Source organism: Gekko japonicus, unplaced genomic scaffold (assembly GCF_001447785.1).
Source record: "Gekko japonicus isolate JY-2015 unplaced genomic scaffold, Gekko_japonicus_V1.1 scaffold423, whole genome shotgun sequence".
NCBI classification, from domain to species: Eukaryota; Metazoa; Chordata; class Lepidosauria; order Squamata; family Gekkonidae; genus Gekko; species Gekko japonicus.
This window is the reverse complement of record NW_015169183.1, coordinates 244,143-254,459: the sequence shown is the minus strand read 5'-3', so window position 1 is coordinate 254,459 and position 10,317 is coordinate 244,143. Positions and strand designations below refer to the sequence as shown.

Genomic DNA, 10,317 nt, shown 5'->3' with positions numbered 1-10,317 from the left:
ACCAGACTAGTGCACCTGCTTGGCGATACAATTTGATATTTGGTATAATGAGCTCCCGTCTCTGGCCCCAGTTCCTGCCAACCTAGCAGTTCGAAAGCAAGGAATTGCAAGTAGATAAATAGATACCACTTTGGTGGGAAGGTAACAGCGTGTCATGCCTGCCCTTGACTCAGCCCCAGAGCCAGCTCCTGACAGCCTAAGAGGGGAGGACTCAGTGCCTTTAAGAGCTGAAGAAGCATCAGGATCTGCACCTACTGTAAGTACTGAGGAGGATACACAGCAATCTGAGTCAACTACAGGATGGTTTGCACCTGGGATTGAGCAGGCCATAAGCAGCTCACTAAGTGCATCTCCCCCACCTGTAAGTAGGCTTAGGGATCAGAGACATCAGGAGCTGGCTAGCCGATGAAAAGAAGCACGTTCAAGAGGGCGGAGATCCTTGAGCCCTGAGTTTTAACAGCAGCCAGGACCTCGCACAAAGGTGCTAATGAGTTAATGGGCCAGAGCACTATTTAGTAGGGCCTCTGGCCATGAGCAATTTGTGCTGGCAACCTTGTTCGTAGAAGCAGAAGCTCTGCACCTTGATTCCTGTTTGACTCTGTGGCTTTTTTGGACTCGGCTTGTGTTTGGACTGCTCTGGCTCCTGACTTCCAGCTTTGAACCTGACCACGCCCTCGGCTTTGCTCCCTGTACTTTGACCTCTGGTAACGTTTGACTACGGCCTTGTCTGGTGTTTTGGGACTTGTTTAATGCTCTGCTGACTGCTCTCCCGGCTGACCTATGGACTTGTATTGTGACTCCCCCTGTCTGCCTGCCTCCCTGGCTCTACCGTGACACAGTGTTCTGTGTGCCTTGGCGTTTAGTCATGCTGGCCACATGACCATGGAAATGTCTTCGGCTTGGAAACAGAGATGAGCACAGAGAGTCAGATTTGACTGGCTTTCGATCAAGGGAAACTTTTACCTTTACAGCTAAACCTAATCCCCCCCCCTTTAATACTTTGAATTTTATTCCTGGCTTCTTTCATTTTATATATATATTTTTAAATTCCAATAATCCTGATATCTTCTCTAATTTTTATAGCCAATATTTCCATTACCAAAATAAATAAATAATAATGGTGATATTGGACAACCTTGTTGCATTCCTTTTGCTATTTCAATTTTTTCCGTTAGACAACCATTTATTAAAATTCTAGCTTGTTTTATACAGCTACTTTGCATCCAGTTTAAAAATTCTGTCCTGCAGTTCATATTTTGTAACAATTTCCTTTAAAATATCCAAGAAACACTGTCAAAAGCTTCTTTGCATCTAGGAACATAAAGTCCATTTTTTCTCCTTTTCTCCTTGAGTATTCAAATGAATTCAATAAATATCTAATATTATCTTCTACACGTCTTCTTGGAACAAATTCTGTTTGATCTTCATGAATTAAATCTGGAATGCATTTTTATTTATTATTTTTATTTATATCCCACCCTTCCCTGGTCCTCCATAGAAATGGAGGCATCCAAAGCCATCCCTCACCTTCTGGGCCAGCACCAACAGTGCTCCATCCAGGGTAGGGAGCCTAATTCCCAAGTCGACTCCACCCTGGCTCAGGTACAAGACCTCCATCTTTGTGGATTTAGCTTCTTAGTCTTAGTATTTTCTTAGTCTTCCAACCATAATAGACAGGAGTCATTTCGTAGAAAAAGAGCTAGGGGAACTCATTAGCATAACTCATTAGCATATGCCACACCCCCTGACATCACCGGAAGTGTGTGATAAGGCCACACACCCCGCCCCCAACGGTCCCGGCCGCCGCCCTTGCAGCTCCACTGCCGAGCCCCATGAGGGGCCCGGCGGTGGACCTGCAAGGCTGGCGGGAGTGCAAGGAAGCCCCGCGAAGGCCCTCCCTGGCCCCAGGCAGGCAGGGGTGGGGAGAGGTAGGGAGGAAGTAACTTACCCTCCCTTTTCTCCTGCCTCCTCCTGGCTGAATGAGGGCTGGAAGCGGGGCGGCCGGAAGCAGGGGGCGGAGCTTCGTCATGTGCCCCGGCCCCCGTACCTCACCCGGGGGAACTGCGATTCCCTGCGATCCCCCCCAAAATGTCCTCTGATAATAGATCCTTCCCTTCTTCATGTGTTCTGCCCTGGCTCCAGCCTGTTGGAACCCTCTGCCAAACAACATCTGTGCCCTGTGTGACCTAATGCAGTTCCACAGGATCTTGGACGGCTTCAAAAGGGAATTAGATAAGCATATGGAGCAGAGGTCCATCAGTGGCTATTAGCCACAAGGTATAGATAGGAACTCTGGGGCAAGTGATGCTCTGTCATCTTGGTGCTTGGGGGGGTCAACAGTGGGAGGGCTTCTAATGTCCTGGCCCCACTGGTGGACCTCCTGATGGCACCTGGTATTTCTGGCCACTGTGTGATACTACAGAGTGTTGGACTGGATGGGCCTTTGGCCTGATCCAACATTGGCATAGCTTATGTTCTTATGATCTGTAAGGCAGAGATGTTCCACCAGGCATTTGGCTGAGGACAGCAATGGTTCCATCTATCTGGCACTCTTACTCCCTGCCTTCTCCCCATGAGGCAATGGCACAACTGGAAGTTCTTAGCATCATCTATTAGGCTAATTGTTGTGCTTTTACTATATTTTAAATGTTTTAATTACATATTTGTAATTAATATTTCTTGCATTATTGCCAGTACAGTTCCTCTGATACAAGCCTTGCTGGCCTCCCATATTGTTGTCACAGTAGTTTCAGTCGTATTATTAATACTGAGGTATTGCATTAAGTCTCTCTTACATTTTTGTATAACCTTGTCTTTTAATAGTAATGTATCATTTAATCTCCATCTTCTTTCTTTCTGACTTCCACTCTTCTGGATTAGTTCTATTGGGTTATGATCTATTAGAATTTCCGGCAGTATCTCTGCTCTCCCAGCTCTTGTAATTAACATTTTTATATCCAGCATGTGTCTCTTCTTGAATATGATTGGTCTCTATCACAAAAATATGCAAAATCTATTTCATCTGGATTAAGTATTTTCCAAATATCTTCCAATTTTAAAATTCCCGTATATCTAAATGCATTTTGGGGGAGTTTTCCTCCCAGCATTTTAGATCTATCTTTTTTTGTAGTCTAACACCCTATTCATATCACTGAAGATTAGGATCTCTCCTTCTTGAAAGTCTAATAGTATTTGATAAAAAATTTCAAAAAAATCATTTTTAGTATTATTTGGAGCATATATTGATACCAATGTCTGTATTTGTCCTTCTGGTAACCAGATCTTCAAGATCAGATATTTTCCATTTTGATCTTTTAATTCTTCGAGAACTTCCAAGCTTTGATTATTAATATATATTGCAACACCTTTTTTCTTCCTTTTTGCAGAAGCTATGTATACTTTGCCTAATCTTTTGCAATTTAGTATATATTCTTGGACACGGTAGATCTGCTTTTTGCTTTTTTAACTGTTTTTTTTAACATTTAGAAGGTGAATTTATTCCATTCAAGTTCACAGAAATTATTTCAATTCATTCCCCCCCCTTCATTTTTCCTGCTTTCTTTTCCTTATCACTCCTTATCTCTTCTCTGGATGAAGGTCCAGTATCTTCTGACCCCAAGCTCTGATTGCTATCTTTTGCTAGTGGCTTTTGTAGGAGTAGTTCAGCTTGTTCGACTGTTGTTATTGTTTTTCTGCCTTTTGTCAGGAATAGTTCTACAGCAAAAGGCATTTTCCAATGATACTTCATTCACTTCTCTTGCAACACTTGCTTCAGATTTCCAAATTCTTCAATAGGAGCCATCAAATCTTTCTCCCATTAATACCGGAAAGACAAAGTCACAATTTGTTGTTACATGAAGTTATTAGTTGAAGTTTCCAAATAATGACACAAATAAGTTCCATTAAATATACAAACAGTTATTTATAGCCGGCAGACTTGAGCACTGAATCTTGCTATATCACCAGAATTCTTCCGGACCAGCTTCAAGGGTCTCCGCATTTCAGGAGTCAGAAGACAAAATCTTCTAGTCAAAGAAGACTCCGAATCCTCTGATTTCCCCATGCACAGGTCTCTTGAGCCCTTCTTAATTACAAAGAAGGGGGCTGGGGTTGTGATCAACCCTGACTGGCAGTTATGCCCTTGGTGCAGAAGAATCAGGAAAGCACATAACCATATAGTACTTTTAGTCAGTCACCATCTTGGCTGCAATTTTTTTCAGAACTAAACTATTAACTTAGTAAGGTTTCTTACTTATTTCCAATTCTGAAACAGTAAAATGTATAAAGCCAGTGTCATACCACAATCAGACATTGGCAACAGGTTTGATTTTCACCACTGCAGTCATTTTATGGTGCCCATAAGAAGCCTCCCTGCTCAAGCCATACAGGAATGATATAATCCAGGCTCCAGACAGATTTTCCCAGTGGGGCAAATGGAACCCCTGGGGCCATTTCAGGTTGGATGAGAAGTTGTACACAGAAAGTCTCTTAAGAACATAAGGACATAAGAGAAGCCAATGTTGGATCAGGCCAATGGCCCATCTAGTCCAACACTCTATCACACAGTGGCCAAAAATCCCAGGTGCCAGCAGGAGGTCCAGCAGTGGGGCTGTACACGCTGTGATCTTGATCCAAGGTGGGAACCACATCCAAGAAAACTGACGGGAACCCACAACTCACATCTGACTGAAAGACAGAGTGGGGAAACCAGACATAGCTTCCGTAGACCACATCATGTGAACCTGCCTTGAATGGCTGTCCATGTGGAAGGGGGCTAACTGCATCGTCATCTTTCCTAAGGAACAAGCACAGCATTGGCTAGCCCTTCCTATATTTCTGGGTTTTTCAGTTGCATGGGAATTGCTCAAGAGTAATGTTTCCTAGAAAGTCAGAAGAGACCTTGACAATGAAGAGCTCACCTGAGGATGCCATCTAATATGCATATTTAATATCCACAGAAACCATCCCATCAAATAATCCCTGCATTTTTAAAAAGTTACAATGTACACATATATCCTTCATTGTTTGTACACAATATCTTAGCCTTCCGATCATGAAACTGTGGCTATCTATAACAGAAGTTACACAATATCATTGTGCAGGCTAAATATCAATTAATTCACTTCATTTTTTAATACTGCTTTCATACTGCTTCATTTTTATACTGCTTTTCAAAGTGATAGGCAAGGCTGAAACTGTTAACGACAAATCAAGGTATTTCCCAAACAGGAACTGGTGTTTGTGGTTTCCTTGTTGTTGTTGGGTCTGACAATACTATGAGGCTTCCACATATCAGATTCCTATATTCTTCCTGTCTCTTCCTGTCTCAGTAGCCACTCCCCACTTCCTCCACCATCAGCAGTCACAGTGCTGCAAAAAGGGGCAGTGTCCCATCAATCACTTGTCGTGCCCCTCCAATCAGCATTAAAGGTTGGTGTGAAATCTGTCGCACGTCTTTCAGGTGTAAATTTTCCTTGTAAAAAAGGAAGGAATTGAGGTAAAAAGTGTGAATCCTGTCATAAATCTTCCAAGGGTGAATTGTCTATGGAATTGTCTAGAACAGAACTAGCAGTTCGCAGGGCTGAAGAGTCCTGATTTATTTATTCATTCATTCATTCAATATGTACCCCGCCGTTCCCGTGAGCAGGCTCAGGGCGGCTTACAGTAGTGGCACCAGTTGCCAATAAAACCATATAAAACAGTACTAAACAAATAAAAGCCTGCAAGGGTGTTGGGCAGCAATGTTAGAAGCCTTGAGTTAGTGATTTACAGAGAAAAGAAGGTTGAATTTACAGTTTCAGGTTTCAGTAACTGGAAGAAGACTCTCACACTTTGGGAGCAGTGTTTCCTCTAAGCTGAATTAGTGTGAGCTAACCCACAGTTTTTTAGCCTCCAGCTCTCACATTTTTGTCTCAGCTCAGGAAGGATGGCTCCAGAGCAAACCATTTATGCAGTAGCCAAATTGCTCGCTCACAACTTTAATGCCAGTGGCTCACAAAGTAGAATTTTTGCTCACAAGACTCTACAGCTTAGAGGGAGCATTGCTTGGGAGGGCATTTTTTATAAAGCTTATATAGAACAGGACTGTAGTCTCTGCCACAGTGTATTATTGATTTGTCGTATGTACTTTCATGCTCTTACAGCATTGTTTTCATTTTTTGTAACTCCGTTTTCTGCATTCCTTGACATAGCATGTCTGATACTTTAAAAAAAAAACATTGTTGTTATTTTTTGTACGCCTAGTCCTATTGCATTTTATTAGATCTCCCATGCTGTTTGATTACAATGTTCTATACCATGTAATCTACTTTGAGTTTGAGTCTCAAGTAGAAAATTGGAAAATAACAAATGAAGTATAAAAAATAAATAATGATGGGCTGACCACCATTGTAGTCATTTGTCCCCCCCCCAATAAATTTTTTCTGGCCATGGGCCTGTGTTCCTGCCCACATAGGTTCCACCCCAGGCTTTGCCGTGATCTTTCTCAAAATACAGCAGGGAAGCAAGTTTGGGCAAGATTGCAGGAAAGACAGGGAAAACTGAAGAGGGACACAGAAACACCCTGCTGTAGGAAAGCAGGGGGGGAAACTACTTCCAAAGAGCATCCAAGAAGGGCAGACAACCTTTGTGCAATTGACCATATATCCCTTTCAAAGGGTAGTATATTCCTCTTATGCTAGGTACATTTATGCAAAATCTGGATAAATCCATCCAGCCATTTGTACAAGCAGGTGTTCTTTCCCTTTTACCTCCTATATATGGTGACTACATTTAGGTTTGCATGTGTCATTGTGGCATCCATATTATAAGCTAAATCTTAAATTGCCCAGGCCATGATGACTGTGTACCTCTTTTGATCACCTTTAAGATATTTTCTCCCAAAGAAATAAACGGGAGTTATATAAAATTATGGTTTTAGCCGGGATGGCTGTAATAGCATTGGGATAGAGGGACAGGCACAAATGGACAATGGGAAAAAGGAATAATTATGTCTTTGAACGTGTACAAACAGATATATGCGCACAGATAATTACTGAAGAGACATGGGAAGAGAAATGTCAAAAGATCACAAATAAATGGGTGGGATATAAGGAATGGGTGGAAAGGGGGGAAGACAATCCAAATATCCAAATACGAATGAAGAATTTGTGCACATGGTTAAAAATATGAAGATACTATAAGGAGGGAGGGGGTAAAATGATTGTACAATGATTTAATGTAAGATCATGTATATAAGCTTTAATAATAAAAATTTTTATATCCCTGGTATACATGTCCCTACAACCTTGATTTCAGTAAGCTTAGAATGGAGCATCTATGGATTATGTTTTATCTTATTGTGTGTCTGAATCGAAGGTCTTGAACAAATCAAAACCCAACCCTCTTACAGGATATCACTGCAGCCAAACATTTAACAACTGCTAGGGCAGTTTTCTGATCCTCATCTAAAAAAAAAGAAACTGGACAACTTTTTTGAGATGCCAAATTCACCATAGCCTATTAAGAGGGAGGACAAATACCCTTCTCTCAAATTAGACCAGATTTTGCATTCCAACAAAATATGTTCTAAGGACTCAAGCTGACCAGATCCACATTTACAAACTCTGTCCAAATATGCCGTGCCTGTGAACTGGTCCTCCAGCATGGCCAAGGGACATAGGATTATGTTCTATCTTCAGCAGAAGGTCTGAGGCTGACTATGTAGCAGGGATCTACACAACAGCTGCAGTCCTTCAGGGCAGCAAACATTCTGGGTTTACCGGGTCTTGGCTCACCATGAAGCCAAAGCACCACCAGCCATGTGACCCAGCTGAACCAACATGGCCCTCCACTTAGGTTCAGAGCTCAAATACCATGCAGACGAAGAAGCCCCACCTGTTTCCTGGGCCAGGACTCAATTAAGCCTGAAGATTTTCAGGGTGGAGCTTGGAGAGGGTGGGGTTTGGGGAGAGGAGGAAATTCAGTGGGGTACAATGCCACAGAGGTCACCTTCTAAAGCAGCCATTTTCTCCAGGTGAACTGATGTCTGTCACCGGGAGACCAGCTGCAATAGTGGGAGATCTCTAGCCACCACCTGGAAGCTGGCAACCCTATAATAATAATCAGTGATCTATCTTCTCACAACCAGCTACCTCTGCCACTCCGGCTGGGTAGGAAGACAAATGGTGGTCTGGAATCTTGCCCTAAGAGGCAGGTCTCTGGCTTCTCCGGAGTCTGGAACACTGTCTGGATCGTCTGGAGTTGATAGAAGAGAAGAGATTGGATTTATACTCCGCCCTTCACTTGGAGTCTCAGAGCAGTTTACAAACTCCTTTCCCTTCCCCTCCCCACAACAGACACCCTGTGAGGTAGGCGGGGCTGAGAGAGCTCTTGACAGAAACTGCTCTTTTCAAGAACACCGCTGACAGAACTATGGCTTGCCCAAAGTCATCCATGTGGAGGGTCTTCAGAGGGGTATTAATGTCATAGAATCCACCTTCCAAAGCGGCCATTTTCTCCAGGTGAACTGATCACTGCCGCCTGGAGATCAGTTGTAACAGCAGGAGCTCTCCAGCCACCACCTGGAGGTTGGCAACCATTCAGCCCCAGTGTTGTGAGGAGAGGAAAGAACTGCAACTGTAAGCTGCTTTGAGACTCTTTAAGGTAGAGAAAAGCAGGGAATAAAAACCAACTCTTCCTCTCTGAGGTACAGGATGCCTTTCACTGGGCTAGGCCAGCAAGTGGCTCGAGTTGCCAGCTCTGGGTAAGGAATCTCCTGGAGATTCGGGGGTGGAGCCTGGGCAGCACTTGGGGAAGAGAGGGACCGCAGCGGGGTATCATTCCCCAGAGTCCAGCTTCCGAGGCAGCCATTTTTTCCCAGGAGAATTGATCTGTGTAGTCTGGAGATTAGTTGTAATTCCAGGAGATTGGTTGGCAACCCTTGCTGTGTCCGATAGGTACGTGTAACAGACTTACTGAGGATATGGAGCGGAGAGAAAGTTTGATGGCTTTCCAGAGCCAGCGTGGTGGCCGCGTCCTCCTGCAAGACATCAAGAAGCCAGAACGTGATGCCTGGGGCACAACTCTTGATGCCATGGAGGCAGCCCTTCAGCTGGAAAAGAAAGTGAACTAGGCCCTTCTAGAGCTGCACCGCCTGGCAAGCGACCAGAGAGACCCCCATCTCTGTGACTTCCTAGAGACTCACTACCTCGACGAACAAGTCAAAGCTATCAAGGTCCTGGGGGACTACATCACCAACCTCCGGCGGCTGGGAGCATCCCAGGGGGGTCTTGGAGAGTATCTCTTTGACAAACACAGCCTAGGAGAGAGCAGCAGCCGAGTGTGGCATGGCCCCCTCCCCCCCATACTCCTGGGAGCACCGCCTCTGTGAACCCACAGATCATACCCACCACCATCACTATCGCCGTGCCCCAGTCAAGGGGGTTGCACCTGCCAACTCTCAATTGGCATGCTTCCAATAAACAAGGGTTCACCAGTTAAAAAAAAAGAAAGAAAGAAAGAAACATTCTTAGTAGCAATTAAAACTCTTGCCAGAGGAGTGCATGAGGAACACATTTGCTTCTACCTTCTTCAGTCTGTAGTTTCCATCAGAGTTGAATGGCATATATTTCCTGCTTGTACTAGATCCTCATAACTACAGTATTTATGCAGAAGCATGCCCCGCACTGGATTAAAGGGTTAGTGTTTATGAATATATTACTGTTCTTTTCTAATTTTATGGCATGTGCTTTTGAAACGATACCCCCAACCTTCTTACTTAGCTTTTGGTTTTAATCACTTTACATATCATCTTGATTTCCTTATTTGCTTAAAAATTAGATCTCCCCCCCCACACACCCTGCAGATGTGCTTTGTGCCTGATGTTGCAATGCTGGCCAGTCATTTAATATCTGCTTTGCCTGTTTGTTTGGAGGTATTGTTGTTATTGTGATCATGTGATCTAAATCCATAAAATGAAAAGGTAAGGAACACATTATGTAAAATACTTTCTTATCCAAATTCACTTTAGATCAGTTCAAAGGTAATACTGTACAATTGATTTTACCACTAGATTTCCCCTAATTGATTTTTCCATAGTACAATGGATTTTTAAGCACATAGTAATTCTGATTCAAATCAGGATTTATTAATTGTTCTAACCTATTGTCTGGAACTAGGCAGACACAGAAAAATTATATTAACAGCAAAGCCGATTTAATAGAAGTGTTTCCATTTAAGAAAACTTCATACAACTTATTTCTGAAAATGCACTGGCATAATTAAACTGGGAAAGTAAAAAATTATTGAGAAAGTCTGAACTGAAATCTTAAGCTAAAA

The 10,317-nt window shown here is 43.1% G+C and overlaps 1 pseudogene; it reads left to right on the top strand.

Moving 5' to 3' along the window:
- Positions 1-8,962: 8,962 nt before the first annotated feature.
- Positions 8,963-9,383, top strand: LOC107114609 (annotated as a pseudogene).
- Positions 9,384-10,317: the final 934 nt, after the last annotated feature.